Source organism: Vombatus ursinus, unplaced genomic scaffold (assembly GCF_900497805.2).
Source record: "Vombatus ursinus unplaced genomic scaffold, bare-nosed wombat genome assembly UNPS02014773.1, whole genome shotgun sequence".
Lineage (NCBI taxonomy): Eukaryota > Metazoa > Chordata > Mammalia > Diprotodontia > Vombatidae > Vombatus > Vombatus ursinus.
This window is the reverse complement of record NW_020954551.1, coordinates 3,913,914-3,935,506: the sequence shown is the minus strand read 5'-3', so window position 1 is coordinate 3,935,506 and position 21,593 is coordinate 3,913,914. Positions and strand designations below refer to the sequence as shown.

General features: G+C 44.5%; 1 protein-coding gene across 2 annotated transcripts in view; it reads left to right on the top strand.

Moving 5' to 3' along the window:
- The first annotated feature begins 7,104 nt into the window (after positions 1–7,104).
- The window catches only part of FAM3D (family with sequence similarity 3 member D), a 52,595-nt gene continuing 38,106 nt past the window's right edge, over positions 7,105–21,593 (top strand). The window contains exon 1 of one of the 2 annotated variants that reach the window (XM_027863714.1): positions 7,105–7,248. The gene's annotated coding sequence lies outside the window, so the exon portion shown is untranslated. Of the gene's footprint in view, positions 7,249–16,758; positions 16,849–21,593 lie in introns of those variants that run through there. The other variant, XM_027863715.1, reaches the window with a different exon arrangement.

Below are 21,593 nucleotides of genomic sequence, written 5' to 3'. Positions count from 1 at the left end.
CTTCATTTCATTTGGAACAAAAATGTCCCTTCGGAAACTGAAGCAGCATTCGTAAATTTTCTTGGAAACTTATCTTTAAGCAACTTTACAATCTGTCAAAAGCACTAGCCTGGGAGGCAGGACACCTGGCTTCTAATGCCTACTCAACCACTAAACTAGCTACCTAACCCTGCTGTATTACACTTATTTACATACAAGTTGTATTTCCCACCTACCATCAGAATATAAGCTCTTCCAGGGCAGGAATTCTTTTTTCTTTGTATCCGTAGCATCTAGTACAGTGCCCAGCATATAACAGGCTTTTTATCAAAGGCTTGTTACTGGATCCATTGCCAGCTCCCTTTGGGACCACTAGGTGGCGCCATCATGCATAGAGCACTTGGACTAGAATCAGGAAGACTTATCTTCCTGAGTTCAAATCCAGCCTCAGACACTTGCTAGCTGTGTGTCTCTGGGTAAGTCACTTAACTGTGTTTGCCTCAGTTTCCTCCTCTGTAAAATGAGCTGGAGAAGGAAATAGAAAACCGCTCCAGTATCTTTGCCAAGAAAACCCCAAATGGGGTCAAGAAGAGTTGGACACAACTGAAAAAAAAAAACTAGCTCCCTTTGTAACATTCTGAACACCTATATGTCATTACTGTGGGTCACTGGGTCCATTTCCCCACCTGACCAGCTCTTTGTTAGTCTAGGTATTCTCATAGGAGGGGTTTTGTCATCCTTCCCAAATATGTTCTTTTTAAGACATCCTAATTATACAACAAAATGACCATGCCAGTAACAATTCCACGCATTAATGATATAAACTTGGGCGAATCAATCAAACTCTTTGGGTCTTAGTTTTTTCATGACTACATGGTCTTCCCTTCAATCTCTGAAGTTATTATCCACCATGATTAGAAAGGAGATGAAGATGACGGAGGAAGAAGAGGTAAGAAACAAAATCCTTTCCCAGAGACCTAGGTTCTTGGCAAGACACTGTCACTGTAAATGATCGAAGAATATGAACAGGCAGTTTTCAGAAGAAGAAGTCAAAGGTATCAATAGCCATATAAAAATGCTCTAAATCACTAATAATTAAAGAAACAAAAATTCAAACTACTCTGAGGTTTCATCTCACACCAATCAGATTGCTAACAAGACAGAAAAGGAAAATGACACATACTGGAAAGGATGTGGAAAAATAGGGACACTAATGCATTGTTGGTGGAGTTGTGAAATGGTCCAACCATTCTAGAGAACAAATTGGAACTATGCCCAAAGGGCTATAAAATTGTGCATGCCGTTTGACCCAGCAATATCATAACTAGCTCTACATTCCAAAGAGATCATTAAAAAAGGTGAAAGGGGGCAGCTAGGTGGCGCAGTAGATAGAGCACCAGCCCTGGATTCAGGAGGACCTGAGTTCAAATCCAGCCTCAGACACATAACACTTACTAGCTGTGTGACCCTGGGCAAGTCACTTAACCCCATTGCCTAACCAAATTTTAAAAAAAGGTAAAAGGAGCCACATGTACAAAAATATTTATTGCAGCTCTTTTTATGGTGGCAAAGAATTGAAAATTAGGGGGGATGCCCATCAATTGAGGAAAGGCTAAACAAGTGTGGTACATGATTGTGATGGAATACCATTGTGCTATAAGAAATGATGAACAGGATGTTTCAGGAAAATCTGGGAAGACATATATGAACTGATGCAGAGTGAAGTGAGCAGAACCAGGAGAACATGGTACACAGTAACAACAATTTTGTATGATGAACAACTGTGAACGACTTAGCTCTTCTCCATAGTACAGTGATCCAAGACAATTCCAAAAGATTCATGATGAGAAATGATACCTGCCTCCAGGCACTGATCAACTCTGAGTGCAGATCAAAGCATACTTTTTTAAACTTTATTTTTCTTGCTTTATGGGGGGAAAACAAGGCTAATGCAAAAAGGTTTTGTGTGACTTCACATGCATAATCACATCTCATTTGTTGCCTTCTCAATGAATGGGGGAGGCCTATAGAGAGGAAGAGAATTGGAAACTCTAATTTTTAAAAAAAAATGAATGTTAAAAAATATACACTTTCACGAATAAGCTTTGTAGCCTTGTTTGAGTTACTTATACTCTACAAATACTAATTTCTCATCTACAAAATGATAGGGTTTGTGAGAAACGGCATGGCAGATTTGAAATCAGAGGAAAAGATCTGAATTCTCCACGATTCATTACCTACGTAACCTCAGGCAAATTATCTAACCTTTCTAGGCTCCATTTTCATCATCTGTAAAATGAGGGGATTGGACGGGATCAGCAGTTCTCAAAGTGAGATCCATAGACCCCGGGGGATCCCCAATGTCCTTCTAAGGGGTCCTTAAGGTCAAAACTATTTTCATAATATCATTAAGAAGTTATTTGCCTATTAAGGTACTCCTCTTTTTCCTAGCTACATATCTGTATGAGTCTGGGTTTTCTTCACATATTTCAACCAGAATAACAGCACAACAGATTGATGAAGAAGCAGAGATGAAAATTCAGCTGTCTTCTATTAAGTCATACATGGCAGAGATTTTTTAAAATATGCAAAACAATGCCACTTTTTTGTTGTTGTTTTGGAAAATACAGGGTTTTTATTTTTTTAAATGTTATTTTAATATGTAATGGGTTTGTTATTATTTTAAATGAATAAATATTTTAAAATTTTATCAGTTTTAATTTCTAACATGGTAAATACCCATAGATATAACCCACAAAACAAAATCATTTTTAAAAGCGTAAAGGGGTCCTGAGACCAAAACATCGGAGAAGCATTCGATTAGATGACCTAGAAACCCAGTGAGTCTGTTGTTCTTTCTTCCTGTTTCTCTGTTTCTTTCTCCCTTATCAGAAACAGCAGCAACCCCAGGGAAAGTCCATCAGGAAATAGGTCCTCCCTCCTCCCCTCTCTCCCCCAGTTCCCTCCTCACTATCCTCTACAGCTCAGTCTCTGACTCCATGAGTCTTTTCCCCTCTATCCATCCAAGCAGTATACAAAGGTGAGCTGGTTTCTAAATGGGCTGGCATCTGAGTCCCGTGGCCTGCAAGGCTGAGGAGAGAAAGGATAACTAGGGTGGAAGGTGTCGCCTAAAGCTAGAGCAGGAGGAAGAGAGAATGAAAATACACATACACACACACACACACACACACACACACAAAACACATACTCACAAACACACACATACGTACATTCATATGTACACAAACACAAATACACATACATGCACATATATATTCATTCACACAGACACACACAAACACAGAGAGACACATCTATACACATGCACAAATACACACATTCACAAACACAGACATATACACAAACACACATACACATACAAAGACATTCACAGACATAAATGCGAACACAAACACACACATATACACACAAACATACATCTTCACACAGACATCCATACACACACACACACACACACACAAGCACAGCTTTCTGACAGCCAGCCGCAGGTATTTGTAATTAGGGCCCCTGAATCCAGCAGCCCCAGCCCCCACCCCCACCCCACTGCAGAGTGCCCAGGGGTCCCCCACACTGAGGTGCTCCTTTATTGAACAGAACTTCTTATTACCAGCAGCTAAACAAACTAATAGGAAATTTATTTCCCCAGAGTGGAAAGGTTTCTGATTTAGAAGTCTCATTCCAAGTGAAATTCACAGAGGAGCTGAAACTGACGTCTTCCGTATCTGATAACAACAAATGCCCCCTGAGGCGTAGCTGTGCAGGTGGACAGGCAGGGGCCCTCTGACATGTATCTCTGGGCTTGTGTGCATTCTCACAGGATGGGCATGTGTGGGCACACGGTGGGCTCAGGCATTGGCTCTCATCTGTATGTTAGTTATTTCACTCTTCCAGGTCCTCCTAGGGAGCAAAGACTGTGCCCAGCCCAGGAACATGGTGTCAGTGATGAGAACATTAGAGCCAGATGGGACAGTCCTACGTGTAAATCGAGAGTGTGATGCATTATAAGTGGATGCAATCATCGGCTGCATTAGGACCCACAGAGTGTCCAGGATTAGAGAGGTGATGGCCCCACTGTACTCCAGTGTCATCACGCCTCATCTGGTCCTCTCCAGAGACCACATTTTTGGAAGGACATCAATGAGTTGGAGATCAATGAGAGAAAAGAAATCAAGGTCATGCCATTTGGGGATCCACAGATGATCCTGGGGGTATCTAAGCTAGAAAAGAGAAGATTTGGGGGAGTGAGGGCTGGGGGAGCATCAGAGCTATCTCCAGGTATTTGAAGGGCCATCAAATGGGATTTGAAGTAATAGTCATAAGAATGGCTAACATTTATATAGCCCTTACAATGTGCCAGACACTGTGTTACTTAAGCGCTTTACAAATATTATTTTATCCTCACAATAACTCTGGGAAGTGGGTGTTATTATTACCCCCATTTCACAGTTGAAGAAACTTAGAACTTGATTGACTTAATATTAATAATATTTATGCAGTGTTTACTTTACTCCAGATATTGTGCTAAGTGCTTTACAATTATAGCTCATTGGATCATCACAACAAGACTGGGAGGGAGATACTATGATTATCTCCATTTTACAGATGAGGAAACTGAGACAAACAGAGGTTACATGACTTGCCTAAGGTCACATGGCTAGTAAGTATCCAAAGCTAGATTTGAACCCGGGTCTTTTCCCTACTCCAAGCCCAGAACTTTACCCACTGCACCACCTAGCAAGCTCACTGTGGCTTTTTCTGCTTGATTCCAGAAGACAGAACTGGGAAGCAACAAGTCAAATAAGGAAAATAACATTGGATAAGTGAGTTGGAGGCTTTTAGATGAGTGAAGTAGGTCAGATGTTGAGTCTGTAGAGGAAATGTCTAGCAAAATTGGACCGTGACTTCCCTATGGCCAGTGCCTGGTATATAGTTGCTTCATTGGCTGACTGAGAAAATGAAGAGAATTGGAAGGAGCACAATCTCCAGGCCCAGATACTGGGTTATAAGAGAAAGAAGATCAATAGTAGTTAAAAACAAAACCAAAAAAAAACCTTTAAAATGATTAAGAGGATAAAGAACCAGAGCCCGGAGCCCAGAAAAATGACTTCAAAGGCAAAGAAAAGTAGCAAAAAGGCAAGGCAGTTTAAGTGGAACAAACAAACGGGTGGTTTCTTAAATCAATAGACCGGACTGGCAGGTGTGGCAAATTGTCTGTAAAAAGTTTTAACTTTTAAAATTTTATAATTGGCTATTAAAAAAAAAGGTTTAACCAGGTACTTAGGGTTGAGGCCTGAATGCCCACAAGTAGTTTCAAGAAACAAGACTGAAAATCTCAACCATTAAGCAGAGGAGGGGGATTGGTTCAGTGCCTAGCCTCCCACCAAGGTGGATCCCACTCGAAGAGGAAGAGACTGGGATCAGGGAGCACCCTTTCCCATCCCACATGGTTAGGGAAAATGGGTGGGAGGAGTTCTAGATAAAACCGAAGTAAGGCTTCAATAGGGTAAAGGGGATGCCGAGGCGGAAGGAGGAGAGATGACCCTTGTTAGGATGATGTAAATGTGAAAGCACCACATCGGCATCAGCGTTGGGTGAGGCCTTGGGAAACGGCACAATTCATCCAAAGCCATAGAGGTAGCAGATGGTGGGTCTGGGATTTGAGCCCCAGTGCTCTTTGGCGGGTCATGTACGGTGAAAAGAACACTAGATTTAGAGGGAGAAGACTGGGTTCAGATTCTGCCTCCACTAATAGTAGCAAGCACTTCTATCGCCTTGCGAACATCTCATTTTAATCTCTACAACAGCTCTGGGAGGAAAGTGCTATGGTCCTTATTTTGCCGAAATTTGCTGCTTTCGACCTTCATTTGACCAACCTCTTTGGGCGTCAGCTTCTTCAGCTACAAAATGAGTTGGGGGTGGGGGGAGGGACAATGGCTGGTGGGCAGGTGGAGGGGAGCTGTTCTAGGCAGCCTCTGCTTTCCTCTAGCTCTAACACAGGGGCTCTGACTCCAAATCTGTCTCCTGTTCCCCTGCCCTCTGTCCTGATTGATTGGCAAGGGGAGTATTGAATAGTGGTTAGAGAGGCAGGCAATGAAGACCCAGGTTCAATTACCGCCTTTGGAGCCTACTCCCCATGTGATCTTTAGCATCTCAACCTCTCAGGGCTCCCTCAGACGATCACTGGCAGAGAAGGTGCCAACCTGCACTGATAGAAGGAGTGCCCAATGCCGGAGAAGGCCTTTCTCTGTATCCTGTATGAACCACAAGCTAATTAACTAATTCGGTTTTTAGGAGGGTTGAGCCAAGGCTCACCAGGGGATGCTGTGGTGCAATGTGAGTATTTCACGTCTTCCTTGTGGATTCCTGTCGGGGTTTTTCCCTGGAGGGTCTCAGAGGTGCAGCAGAATCCTAGTCTCTTCCAGGAGGAAGGCTGGCATTGCTCTGCCACCACCCAGGAGTGTCCCAGGAGGGCGAGGCTGGCCCTCCTCCCTGGACTGTTTGCAGACACCCACACCCAGCAAAACCCACCCAAGGACCGAAAAAGCCATTAAATGGGGGAGGGAAAGGTAGGAGAGGGGGTGTCTACAATTGTTCTGTCTGCTTCTGGAATCCTGACTACTCTTGGCACAAGGCTGGGCTTCCCCTGGGAAGAGGGGGTACTGGGCCAGGGAGAGTAAGTATCCCAAAGAGAGGAGGAAGTGGAAATTCCATTGAGAACCCACTTACTAGGATCGTCCTTTATTCCAGGCACCGTGTGTGTGCTAGGAGCCAGGGAGACAGGCAAAAAACAAGAAACAGCCCTGACCTTAACGAGTTTACATTCTAGTTGGGGAGCAGACAAATCTAGGCAAAGGACTGTTTTCCCTTGTTTTCAGCAACCTGGGCTTGAACTAAGAATCCCCTTCGATTCCTCAGAGGGGTTTTGCCTGGAGAAATTTTGCAGATGCCAAAGGACTGATTTCAAAACTTCCTCTCAACTCCTGTGATCCCAAGAGAAGAGAATTTCTGGCTGGTTGGCAGAGTTCTTTTCTTGGGAGACACCCAGATCAAACTTCCTTGTTCCTCAAGCCTGCTTCTTGGCTGTTCTTTAAATGTGTGTCAGCAGTGGGAGGGGATGGTTTCAGGGCAAGCCACTGGAATGTCTTTAACCCAAAGGGTGGGAATCTCTTCCACCTGCAGCTATCCAGAAGCCCAGCTCGGGACATGTGCTCAGAGCCCGGGGAACTCCGGAGGAGGCCAGTCTAGAAGGTATGTCGGGGCACCCCACCTGGGTGGACCTCTTTTTTATAATTGGGGAAGTCCAGTGCTTTCCTCCTCTGGGGAGCTGCTATTTCACGAGCAGTCTTTGGCCCTGGGGATTGTTGTCAAGACCAAGGGACCCTAACCACCTTCTCAGGTGGGTCAGGAAGGAGAGCATGGGTTGCATCCCCAGGAGATTTTCCACAATTAGTGGCTTTATGGGCCTCAGTTCTAGTGAGAAAGAAGGACAAATGAGGTGTGTGTGGGAGAGAAGGGTGGAGAGACAGTTGGATAAAGAGAAGACAGAGAAAGAGAAGGCAAAAGAGACAGAGACCCAGACAAAGAAGAATAACAAAAAACAAAGGGGAGATTGAGACTTCTCAGATGAAAGATTCTTGGGGGTGACACCACTTCTCCCCCTTTTAAGACAAAAGGCAGCTAAGCCAACCTCAACATATCGCAGATGAAGAAAAGGAGGCTGAGGAAGGAATACCCAAGGTCACACAGCTGGAACCAAGGTTCTCTGGAATCCAAGGCCAACACTGCCCCTGCCATTGAGCTCATGCTGCCTTCTCTAGATAGAACAGAGGCTGCTCTGGGGCCTCCAACCACGGCATCTTGCATGCAAGAAGGGCCTAATTTATGCTCAGCTGCACTGAACTGGGCCAAGCTTTGGCTCACTTCCATTGTCCTTCCCAGGAAAGATGCTCCTTCAGGCCCAGATTGCCCTAATTATTGGCACAAGTTCCAGGGCACATTGGCCTAATTATTGACTTTTGTTGGCTTGCATTCATGTCAAGAGGTTCAATGACCCCTCCAGAATCAATATGATCCCCATACTATCCCATGGGCAGTCAGGACTTGAACCCAGGTCTTCCTGGGTTCCTGGATTGCTCTCTAACCATTATACCACACTTCCCTTACATCCCTTATGGTTAATTAGCAGTGGGGTGGGGAGAGGAATCTGAGCCCAAGTCAACATAGTTTCCAGCCCAGTGTCTGTCTGTCTATTGTATTTTCACCTTGAAGCCTCAATATATTTATATTATACATAGTTGGTATCAAACCTGCCCTCCAGATAATACTTCAGTCAGTCAATAAGATCATTATGCATGTGAATAGAGTGCTGGGCCTGGATTGAGGAACACCTGAATTCAAATCTGGCTTCAGACACTCATCCTGTGTAACTCTGGGTGAGTCTTTATTAACTCACTGTCTGCCTCAGTTTCCTCAACTGTAAAATAGAGATAATGAAAGCACCTCCCTGTTGTCGTAAGAATCAAGTGAAGTATTATTTGTAAAATGCTTCACAGATCATAGATAGATTGATAGATAGATAGATAGATAGATAGATAGATAGATAGATAGATAGATAGATAGATAGAATGAATATAGCCAAGATGATCTTTTGGAGGTGGAAACACTGGAAGCTGAGGGGGGAGATGCTGGAAAGGTTTGGAATTCTGGGGGGCAGAGGTGAAGAGGGAGTGCCCTCTGGCCATGGGGGACATCCGGGGCAAAGGCTCCTTCTTAGGTTTCTTGGTTCTATCTCCTGCTTGGTCACAGAATGCCTCTTCATCTGGAAACTTAGGAACCCTTCTCTCTCCGGAAAACATGATCCAGAAGTTCTCCCAACACCTTTGCTGCCTCCAAAGAGGTCCCTTTCATTTCACAGGAGAGGAAACTGAGACCCAAAGAGATTCACAAGATCATAGAGCTTGAACCAGAAGGGACTCTGGTCATCACTGAGTCCAACTCTCTTGTTTTACAGCTGAGGAAACTGAGGCAAAGACTAGACACATGGAGAGTGGGATAACCAGCATTTAAGCCCCAGGTCCTCTGACTCGGCAATCAGCACCCTTTCCACCATACCCGGTTCCCTCCCTCCTCTTTGACCTTGCCGAGCTGACCGGCTTCTTCCTGGTCAAATCCTAGCTTGTCAAAACAAATTACAGGAAGGACCCATTGTGCTTAGATACCATTAATGCATTCTAAGCCAGCCCCACCCAGCTGTTCCTGGACAAATAGTAACTTTACTATACATTTGAGCAAAAAACCCATGCCTTGTCACAGGGAGGCTTGGGCAAGGAGAGTCGTGATTTCAGCAACTGCTTACTAACTTACAGTTTAGTAGGTGAGTCAATCCTGGGGAGAGGGTTCAAGGCCCTGAGTGGGCTGGTGACTTTTCCTAGAGTGAATAGTGCAATTAGCACAATTTAGAGGCAGGATTTGAACCCATGCCTTCCTGACTCAAAGTCCAGCTGTGTCTCCATTGAATCAGAGTCAATCGGGAGTCAGTAAACATTTATTAAGTGCCTACTATGTGCTAAGGGCTATGTTAAGAGCTGGGCTTACTTAGCCTTGTCTGCTGCTCCCTCTCAGAGAACTGGTTATTTCCAGGTGGGTCACTGACCTGGATCCCAAGCCCCCTGGGCCTTGGCAGCATCCTTTAGGAGTTGCTGGGGCCGAACAATTAGCCCCAGGTCAGAACGTTGATGTGAGTGTCCTGGTCTCAGCCAACCGGTTTCTTATCACAGGAATCTAGCTGCAGGGGCCATTAAAAGCCATGCAATCTAGCTCCCTCATTTTACAGATGAGAAAACTGAGGGAGGCCCAGAGAAGTTGTGACGTGAGCGAGGTCACACAGGTCATTTAATCAACAATGAGCCTCTGAATCCAGTCTATCCCCCAGTCAAGTGTAGGGATGAGTCTTGAGCTCCACACGTGGTGAATGGGTTTTCTCATAGGGCAGCTGCTTCTGTACTTAGTCATATCTCTGGACCCTGGGGCTGAGCTTGGAGGTCCTTCCAGAGATCATCCAGAGGCTGCCCTGGCACCAGAGACTGCCAGGAATTGACTGACAAGCTATTAAATGATGCCCTAGCACAATGGGCTCTTCTGGTCATTTATGTTGGTCAAACCTGGCATCAAGAGAGGTGATGTGACCTTCAGGAGCAGAAAAACTTGGATTCAACTGCTGATTCGGACTTCTATGGGCTATGACGACATGTTCTGGTCAAATCACTTAGCCATTCAAAGCTCTCAGCGACTCTCTAAGGCTATGTTGTAAAGGAGGTGTGGACCTGAGTCAGTAGAAGGAGCTTTCCTCACCTAAGAATTATACCAATGAAATCACAGGTCCAGTCCCAGGCTCAGTAATCTATTATTCTTTGTTATTCTATGGGACCCACTTCCCTCCTCCCTGGACCAAGGGATTGTCTACACTAATGGTAATGATGATGATGATGATGATGGTGATGATGGTGATGATGATACTAAGAGTAATACTAATAGCAAGCATGTATATAGCACCTACCAGGCACTTTAAAATATGATCTCATTTGATCCTCACAACAACCCTGGGAAGAAGGTGCTATTATTATACCCACTTTATATTTGAGGAAACTGAGGTTAAGTGACCTGCGCAGGGTCTCACAGCTAATTAAGTGTCTGAGGTTGGATTTGAACTCAGATCTTTTTGATGTCAAGCCCAGAGCTCTAACCACTGAGCAACCTAGCCCTCCAGTGTTTCGTGGATGGGGGTACATCACAACCCCAACAACTCAAGCCAGCTAGATTATTCCCACCCATCCCCAATCACTGGGATTCCATCACTCATCCTTAATGAAGTAGATAATGGGTTCAGGAGCCAGACAAGTGTCCAGGCCCAGTCCATGGGGCATACAATCAAAGGACCAAAGAAGAGATTGCAATCTCAATAGGAGTCAGCATTATGGCATGGCAGCCACAAAAGCGAAGAAAATCTTGGATTACATGGGGAATCTGGAGGTGATAGTCCCTCCGAACTCTGACCTCGTCAACCCACACCTTGAGTATTGAGTTCAGATCAAGCCACCTCCATCCCAGCCATCCTCATTCTCTCCCCACATGAACCATTTTGGCCTGCCCCAGGCTTTGGCCTTCTCTTAACCAGGAACTGGCCATCTCCACAACCTGCTGAATGCACCCCCCCATCCCACCCCCTGCCCTCTTTCCCCTCTCTCCTGCCTATGCTGTCTCTCTTCAAAATGGCAACCTGTCTTGCTGACCTGCATTTTTAGCTCCAGTGCTTGGCCCAGAGAAAGTATTTAAATACTTTATCATCATTTCATAAGCTGGATGGAGAAGGGCCTTGAGTTCAAGGCAGATGAGTCTGGAAGCTCGCTGAGGGCAGGGATGATCTTTTGCCTCTTTTTGTATCCCCCAGTGCTTAGCACAGTGCCTGGCACATGGTAGACTTTAATAAATGCTTATTGATTGATTGATATGATGAGAATTGATGGAAGAAACTAGAGGTGTTCAGCCTGGAGAAAAGAAAATTGGGGGGAGGGATGCAAGGTGAGAGTTCTCCTGAAATACGGGGTATCCCGGAAGTCTTTGTTTAGTCACAAGCTATCTGCAAATTTGATACTGTTGTCAATTATGTAAATTCTGTCCTTGAATAAAGGCTCCCTCCAGATCCTATGCCTTTCTCTTTAAGACCAGCTTTCTAATGAACCCTTAAGACACTCCTGACTTAATTATGGACACCACCATCTTTGCTAATCAGAGGGGCCTAAAACTTAGCTCTCTCTGGTGGGAAGAAATAACCTTCTCACTTGATCTGGAGTGCATTTCTTCATAACTTAACCTGGCACAACGTGAATGATTTACACAGGGAAGGCTGGTCCACTCTTTTCTGAGTTGATCAGTCTGGACAACTCGAATCGAGGGCTGCCCCTCTGGGACCCCCACTAATTAGTTTAGACTCAGTCTTTCTCAAGCATCAAAGCTTTCGATCCCTAATTAAGCAGGGCTGATCTCTGGTCAGACAGAAATGATTTGTGTCCTGAATGTCCTTTTGGGCTAATCTACTGGTTGCAACCAACTCTAGGAATGGATCTATAGAAATATAACTGGGAGGGAGGGGAGAAGTGAAGGAGGAGAAAGGGTGGGAAGGAGGAGGCAGTTTCTGAAAAGCTGATTTGGTCATTTAGATTTTTTCCTTTCTTCTGTCTGGCTGGTTCAGGGTTAGTGGGCCCTAACTCTTTGCCCAAAGCGCACTGCCTACACATCTTGCCTCCTTCCTACAAAGTAAGGGGAAAGAGAGTTGGGACATTAAGGAAGTTCTGAGGCCATCCAGGAGAGGTGGAGATTATAAAACTGACCACTGACCACAGAATAAAAAGATCAGGGTACTGACCTGGACAGAGCAGATATGATCAGTGTAGAAAATCCTACGGGTTACCCCAAAAGTGAACGTGGGTTTGTTTCCCAAACACCAGCATGCCTGAACAGTGGGGTCTCCCTTGAACTTCTGGTAACTTGAAGACAAGTAATAGGAGGCATAAGGTCGTAGATTTAGAGCTAGAAGGGAGCGTGAGGTCACCTAGGCCAACCCCTTCTCTTTATATATGAGGAAAGTCCAACTTTTTTTCATTTTATAGAAGAGGGAACTAAAAGTCAGAGAGAGATTTAGTGACTTAGAGCCCTGGATTTAGAACTGGAGCAGACCTTAGCTACCCCAACCCTAATCCTAGTTCAACCCCCCCAATTTACAGATGAGGAAACTGAGGCCCCGAGAGGTTAAAAGTGACTTGTCTCTAGTCACACAAGTGATCAACTTGCTCGGGTCCTCTGATTTCAGAGCCAGCCTGCTCTTTCCATTTACTCTACCCCTACTTACCCAAACCTACACAAGGAATTAACAGCAGGGACAGGATTGAACTCCCAATCCCAGGCTCATTCCTTGGTACAATGACATATTAGAGAGAAACCAATGGTCTCCAAGTTCAGCATGTGCTGAAATTATTAGTATCTTGAAAAAAGAAAATTTAGATAAATTGCTAGGTGGCCATGCCATAATGAGTTACTAATGGAAACCACATTGTTTGGGGGATACATTGCTAAGCTATTATGATAATGTGGGAGTGAGAGAGGAGCAGCCTCAGTGTGCCTACAATGTGTCTCTCAACAGGCAGGTAATCTTTGCAATTCTCCTGGTTTTGTTCTTTGTTTGAACCCGGACCCCCAGACCCTACAGATTCCCACTGGCACTATATGCCACGTTCTAGCTGTGTGACCTTGGACAAATCACCTGACCTCTCAATGAGGTTACATGTGAAGAGCTTTGGAAACTTTAAAGCATATAGATGTATATAGGTAATTGTATATGTATGTGTATATGTGTATATTAATTGTTTCATATATATACATATGTGTATATAATACATAATTGTATTATATAAAATATATTTGTATTATGTGTTCAATGTAATTATATTATATAATATATTTATTGTACCTGTAATATATTTATATTATATATTTGATACAATTGTATTATATACAATATTATACATAATAACACATGTATATGTATATATACATGTATGTGTTTTATATTAAATGTATATATGTAAATATGTAAGATTTGTTTATGTAAAATTATATAAGGAAAATATTACATAATCATAACAATTACATATACACGCATGCATGTATGTGTGTGTGTGTGTGTGTGTGTGTGTATAATTTTTATTGCTAAGACCTAGGTTCTAGTTCCACCTCTGACACAGACTTAACTTCTCAGTTCTCTAAGACCATGTTTCAGAGGTGTTCATCTACATAGGCAGAGGGAATTTCCTCTTCAAGGAGTTCCTAATACAAAGTACAACAATCACAAATCTAGTTCCTTTATTCTGTGACAACTATTGTGGCTACATAGACCAAAGTGAAATAGGGCCTGTGCTCAGAGCGTTTACATTCTATCCACCAAAGATGGTTGTAAAATCGGAGAGCTCACTACCAACCAGTGGGAGGGATGGTCTAAGGGAAGTGCTTACATTCGAGGGCTGCCTTGGCCAGCTGCTCCCTAAGGGAGGTGAGAAGCAGGGGTGGGATTTCTACCTTTCTCTATCTCTTCCTTCTTGCCATTCCTTATGGTTCCATGGCCTAGCCAGTCTGCCCCCACCTCCTTGATTCTTTCTGGCCGATTGATTGCAAATGTCCTCAGCTCTTCAGTCCTGTCTCCCTAGGCCAAAGGAAGTGCTAATGGCTTTCTTCTTTTCTCTTGGGTGCCATTCCCCCACCCCAGACCCTTTTCCTCCTTTTTGATCAATCAATAATAGTTTATTAAGCCCCTACTGTGAGCCAGGCCCTGGAGATCTATTTCTCCATAGCTACTAGTCCCATGCACCTATCACCACAACCATCTCTTGGAGCTGACCTTTTATTGTACCAGTTACTCAACTGGGAGGGAAAAGGGAAGGAGCAGATTCCCAAGCATGCTCCTCCCCAGAACAGATATACCAGCTCCCAAACATGACAATTCAGGGGCTAAAAATATGGATGTGAACCTAGGTCTCCTTCTAGTGATACAGAGTAATATTGAACATGGTGGAATGGATGGGACACTGAGCTTGGAGTCAGGAAGACCTGAGTTCAAATCCTGCCTTAGACATCTACTAGCCGAAAGCTGTGTACAATAGATGTCTCCACTTTTCTCTTATTCTATTCTTACTTACTTACTCACTTGCACTTTCCTCACAATCTGGCTTGGGACCTCATCATTCCACTGAAACTGCTGTCTCCAAAGTCCCCAGCGGCCTCTTCTCAGTCTTCTTCTTTCTTGCCCTCTCGGCAGCCTTTGACCTCACTGCTCACCTTCTCCTCCTTCGTCCTTCCTCCTCTGTGGTTTTCCAGGACACCTCTGACCAGGCCGCCTCTGAGGTCCCTTTCATCTCGGAGATTCTGTGGTTTTGTGATCTAGGAGAGGCCACCCTCAGGTTCTTTTATCTCCCCTCAGCTGAGCCAGACATCTCTCATTTGTGGCCTTGCGATACTGCCCAAAAATCTGTCCAGTGCCCCAAGTCTAGAAGCCCAAGAAATAAAATTAAAACTGGGCATCAGCCAAATAATAGGCTTTCTTTGGAGCTAATTCAGAAAGAAATGCCCACTCAGCCCATCATTGGAGGCCCAGCCTTACTGACTGTTGGTTTATTGGTGGTTTTAGCTCTCTGTGTATTGGGCAGCACCATCAATTACTGCCTATACATAAATATACAGAGTTTACAAGGGAGCCTGGTTAGGGCAGCTGGTTCCTTTGATTACCTCACAATAGCTATTGAATGAGTCACTTGGGATTCTGGGGCAGCTTATGGGAAAAAATTCTTTGCGCATTTACAGTGGGGTCCCTGCTAAGGTTTTAGTCTTCCTACGGTTCAGTCTCTTGCACTAAGAAACTCCAGAGTAAGGTCCAGTCGAGACCTAGAGCCTTCACCGGAGCAGACCGACAAGCACTCAGTCTCTGGGTTTCCAGGAGTTGGCTCGGCCTGGACTGGAAAGCACACCCATCCAAAGGGCCACGTGTCTATGGGAGAAAGGTGGTCTCCTTAAACAGGATTCCTTCCTCTCTGCAGAATTAGGGTCAGGGACACTTTGGAAGGGTAGTATGCCCCCGGGAGCTCTTTAGAGAAAGGAAGAGGCTGCCGGCAAGACTGCTGTTCTCCCTTTTTTCCTCAGAGTAAACTGAGTCCAAGTTAGAATAACAGGAGGAAACTAGTCCCCAGTCAGATGAAATCAGTCATGGACCTTTTTTTTATGAAGCCATTGAGTTTTATAACTCAAGCCCAAGCCATATTGTGAATGGAGACATTCTGTGTAGTGTAAATTAATGAAAAAATAATAAGCCATGAGAGGCCTATTGTTAATGTGAAAGCCCTTTCCTATGCAAGAATTAAGAGCTGGCCAGTAGCACATGGAAGGGAGGATTTGTCTGTCTCAGACTGGGTTCTCCTTAGCCAGCTCGCGTGGTACCTTCTAGGCAAGGCCTTTCCAGATGGCCAGGAGGAATGGGAAGCTTTGGAATCTAAGTCAGCCAGATTATCTCATCTCAGCCTCCCCACGACTGTGGAAGGTAGGTGCTGTTATTAGCACCATTTTACAGATGAGAAAACTGAGACAGACAGCACTTAGGTCACTTGCCCAGGGTCACATAGCTAGTGTCCAAGGCAGAAATTGAACTCAGGTCTTCCTGACTCCAGGTTAAGCAGTCTATACAGTGCATTACCTATTTGCCTCCAGCTATTATTATTACTTATAGTAATAAATAACTTATAATATTATATGCAATGACATGTAACAAACTAACAATAATGGTGATGCTAATCAATAATAATAATAATCTGCGACACATTGAGATAGGGATGAGACATAGGTTTCCTAGCTCCATCTTTTTTTTCCATTGTATCACTCTGATCCTCATTGTCAAGTCAAACAGAATCCAAAAGTGTCAGCCATCATGTTATAAATAATTTAGAGCTAAAAGGGACTTAGGAGGTTGTCAAACTTATATAGAAACAGATCCCTGTGGGCAGAATGCTGACTTAGAAGACCACAAATTCACATTATCTATGTTGTATTGTATTTTTATTCATTTTTGTTAAACATTTCCCGATTACATTTTAATCTGGTTCAGGTCACACTCAAGAATAAATAAGGCAATTGTACTGTTTTTCTCCATCATAGCCAGCCCACATCTGGAATCCCATGCCCACTTCTGAGCGTCATGCCTTGGGAAGGACATTGGTGTCCTGAGGAGGATGACCAGGATGGGACATGGTCTCCAAGGTTTGTTATATAATGAAATGTTGAAGGAGATGGGGGCTTTTAGCTTGGAGAAGAGGACGTGGGTGGGAGTTTCTGAACTGCTGAGTCCCATCACCATCTTGTTCTGCTGTTTGCCGAGTCCCTCACGGTTCCACCATCATTTCCTCACAGCGTTATCTTTGATATTTCATTTTCCCCTCGCGTTCTTGCGGTGTGGTTATTATCTATTTTGTTGCATCTTGTGGCTCTGCCTGTGTAGTTGGAGTGTATCTTTGTCTTCTGCTATTCTGACCTCTATTTTCTTTTAGTTCTTAACATTTTTTTTTCATTGCGCTGTGACTTCTTTTTTTTGTTCATTTATCTGAGTGTGTATTTTCTCTTATGAAACCAAGTCTCTCTTGAGGATTTCCTGGAGCGCTGTTCCCTCTCTGGCATTTCTCTTCCTGTGTTTAGGGGCCTGCAGTGAACCTAGGTTCTCTTGCAACCTCTCATTCTGCTCTCATGACACGGGGCCTGCTTCTCTCTTGTGCATTTGTATTAATCACTCTCCCCCTTATCGTAGTTATTTACATACTTAATCTTTAGCCCCATTTAGATTGTTGAATCCTGGAGATCAGATTCAGGGCCTAGCTATCTTTATCTGCCCTGGATTTAGCACAATTTTAAACAGCAGATATTCAATGTGTGCTGAGTTGAAAAGGACAGATAATGCCCTGTTTTCCCTATATTCAGTGCCTTTCCCACTATCTGGTACAACTCCCTAATTTTATAGATAAGTAAACTAAGACTCAGAAAGGGGCAGAGAGTGGAGGTGAGGGGTGGAGAAAGATGACTTACCCAAGACCACATACTCAGCCCAGAGTTGACTAGAGCCTTCATCTTGACCAGGGCCAGGTGAGGGCTCCTTCTATTGACCCATGATCTAGCCCCCTCCTTCAAGTCAGCCTTTGTTTTGGAAAAATGCAATCATATTGGCAGGTGAAAAAGACCGGGAACAAGGATTTGGTCTCTGTGAAGAGTCAAAGGCTATTCTATCCAGAAATTGACAAGTATTTATGGAGTGCCCAGTATTCATTCATTCAGTAAACATTTGCAGAGCACCTACTGCATGCAAAGGCACCTTCTATGCTAAGCACAGAGATCATTACAAAATGGAAGAAAATCATGGTCCCCGATCTCAAAGAGGTTATAGTCTACTGAAAGATTAGCATGTAAACAAGAAAGGGAACTTAGTAGAATGGGTATCACACTGGACTTGGAGTCAGGAATATCTGGTTCAAATCCTGCCTCAGATATCTACTAGCTATGTGACCTTAGCTAAGTCACTTCACCTCTGTTTACCTGAGAGACAGCTAAGGGGCTCAGTGGATAGAATACTGGGTCTGGAGTCAGGAAAATCCGAGTTAAAATCTGGCCTCAGATATGAGTTGTGTGATTCTGGGCAAATCATTTAACCTCTGCCTGCCTCAGTTTCCTCACCTAGAAAATGAGGATAGTAATAGCACCTACCTCCCAGGGTTGCTGTGAGGATCAAATAAGATAAAAATTGTCAAGTGCTTAGCATAGTGCCTGGTACCTACCATGGGAGGTGTGTGTTCCTTTCCCTTTCCCCTCCCTCTACCTATACAAGCACACACCTATACATATATATGCATATATGTGTGTATACATATACATATATGTATATATTTGTGTATATACATATACATGTACATATATATAAGGAGAAAGAGATATAGCACTATAAAGTCTGCAAAGCACTTATTTCATTTCGGCCTTGTAATGACCCTGTGAAGTAGGAACAATAGGTAGTTTTGCCCCATTTTACAGATGAGAAAACTGAGGCCCAGAGAGGTGTCATCAAACCAACTCTTTAAGACACAATCAGTTGCTGGAGGAATAGACCTCAGCAATACTGCCCCATGAGAGGGAGAGATGTCCTGGAGGACAAGGACGTGTTTTCCTTTAGTCCTCCCATAGTCCCCCAAAATGTGGTACTTCTTTACCTTAAAAGATGAGAGAAAAAACTCCCAATCCCAGAAGTCTGTGTGGGTCCAGGCCAATCTTACCCCTTCTAGGGGAGGTGTTACACAGAGGGAGGGATGCACCTGTGCACAGGCTGAATCTCCTGATTGAATCGGAAGCTCCTTGAGAGCAGGGACCTTATTCTCCGTGGCTAAGTGGAGTGCCTTCCAGTTGGCCACGCCCACCAGCCTCCAAGCAGCTCCCCAGCCAGGCCTGGCCTGCAGTCAGTGAACATTGAGCTGGAGCAGAGTCCAGGCTGACAAACCCCAGCTCTTCCATCCCCACCCAAGGAAGTGTGACAGGCCTCCCCGGCTTCTTTACCTAATGATTTACAACTTGAATAACAGGTTATAGAAACTAACTGGGGGAAAAAGTGAAAAAAATGTGGCAGATTTGGGGGAGCTGCCTAGAGGCTGTCTGACCCCACTGTGCTGGCCGCAGATCTCACCCCTAGCCTGGAGCTGCGTTGGTGGAAGGGATTGGATGTCAGGGGAGGGGGATGCAGGGGCGTCATGCTTCTGGTCAAGACTCCGTAGGCTGTATGGCTGAACTTCTGAAGATAAGGGCCTCCCTCCCTCAGGACACAATGTGCAGGTAGCTGTTTAGACTGGCTGAGGAGGGAGGAAGGGAGGGAGGAAGGAAGGGAGGGGCTAAGCTGTTGGAAGGTCTTTCTGGACTGTTCTGTGGCTGTATCCCCCTCCAGTGAAAGCTGGAGATCTCTCTAAACCCTAGTCTTCAGTGGGTGCCAAAGGGTGAGGTACCAGCACATGTAAAAGAGCTCCTCTGTCGCTGTCTGTCTCTGTCTCTGGCAGTTCCCAGATCTATCCAACCCCCTTTCCTTCACCCCTACCCCCTTGTCAGATGCACATCTGAAATGTCAAATACTTGATGTTGGGCAGTGTCCCACAACGCCCCCTTGTCCTCTGCCTCAGAGAAGCCCCTGCCTTCTTTAAAGCACAAGTCAGCTATGCCCTCTTCTACCCAAGCCTTTCCTGACCCCTTCCCCCTTCCATCTAGTTATTAGCACTCTACCCCTTTAAATTACTGTATATTAATCTGACACTTACTATCTGGGTGGTGCTTGGCAAGCGATTTCATTTGAGGAAACCTGAGACTCAGAGAGACGGGAAATCACTTGCCCAACATCACCCAGGTAGTAAGGTGACTTCAGAGAGCCCCTCCAGCTCGAGAACTCTGGAGTCCTAGTGTGTCTGCATACTGTACCTCTCCCCTACGGCACCCCAAGTAGACTCCATGAGGACGGGGTCGGTCTGTGTCCCCAGAACCTTGCTCAGACATTAGCTAAGAGGAAAAGATATGACGACCTCTCCAGGGTTGTCAGGAAGATCAATGAGATAAACATGTAGTTGGGTCAGCCAATAAGGATTTATTAAGTGCCTGCTATGCTGCCAGGCACTCTGCTAAGTCTTGAGACCATCCTTGCCCTCACGGAGCTCACAGTCTAACGTAGTGCTCTTTGCAAACCTTAGAATATTTTATAAATGTTAGACATGCAAAACACGAACAAAGCAAATACAAGTTAAGCCTAAGGCGCCTGGAGAGAGAAGATGAGGGTTCTTTTGTGTCCTGGCTCCAATAATTATTATCCAGGAAGTCAATGGTAAGGCAACAGAGAAAACACCAGATTTTGGAGTAAAAGACTTGGTGTTACCGTTCATTTGCTGTGTAATCTTGACCAAGTCCCTTAACTTCTCTGGGATGGATTAGATGGTCTCTAAGCTCTCTTTCAGGTCTAAATTTGTAATTCTATGAATCTCACCAAGCCTTGCTTCCTTCATCTGTAAAATGGGTATCATCTTTATTTCACTCTCTCCCTCATCCTTTCACAAACCTTGGAAATTATTATTTTTACATCAGAAAGGAGCAGAAAGTAGAGACTTTAGGACTTGCTTCTCATTTTCCAGCTCAGCTCTCTGTCTTTTTTAATTAGCCCAGTGGGAACAAATGAGGGTTCAGTCTTGCCATCTAACACAAGGTTGAGAAAAAGATCTTCACAGCTCTTCAAATGTACTCATATCCCTGGGGAGTGGCTGCTCAAGCCCTAGTGGACTTTCTTGAGCTTGCCACCTAAATATAAAATCCATCTAAAATGCAGATGGAGGGATAACATAATTGAACCTTCTGAGAAAATCCTATTTCTGCAGGAGGCTGGATTCTGGTCTCCCTTGTTCTCCTTATGCCTTTGCCTGACCTTGGCCACTCCCCTCTCATGGGGTCCTGGATGATTTTAGAATTCTAGTGACTCAGGACTGGAGATATGAAAACATGAGGGCCCTTGGGCCCTTTGGAAGAGAAACTTTAATGAGTTCGTCAGGCTTCAGTGGAGTTCAGAACACAGCTTGGCAGGTGGCCCCAACCTAGCCAAGACAAAGGGTGGGAAAACAAGAAAAAACCATGGAAGGCACCAGGTTCCAGTTGGCTAAGTCCATATCATGGCTGTTTATTTGACCTTTCAGGGGTTCATTCCTTACCATCGCTTTAAAATTTTTCCAGAGCACAGGTGGGCTCCTCCCAGGATTTTTAAGAGGGGCTGTGGGGGAGGGGCAGTGGGCTAACTCAAAATGTAGAATCAGACAAGCTAGCGTCCCTAACTGGATTTTTGCATGGCTTACTAGTCACAAAGCTGGATTGAGAGATCAACTCAAAACAATAAGAATTTTTTTTTTTACTTTTTGGTGAGGCAATCAGGGTTAAGTGATTTGCCCAGGGTCACACAGCTA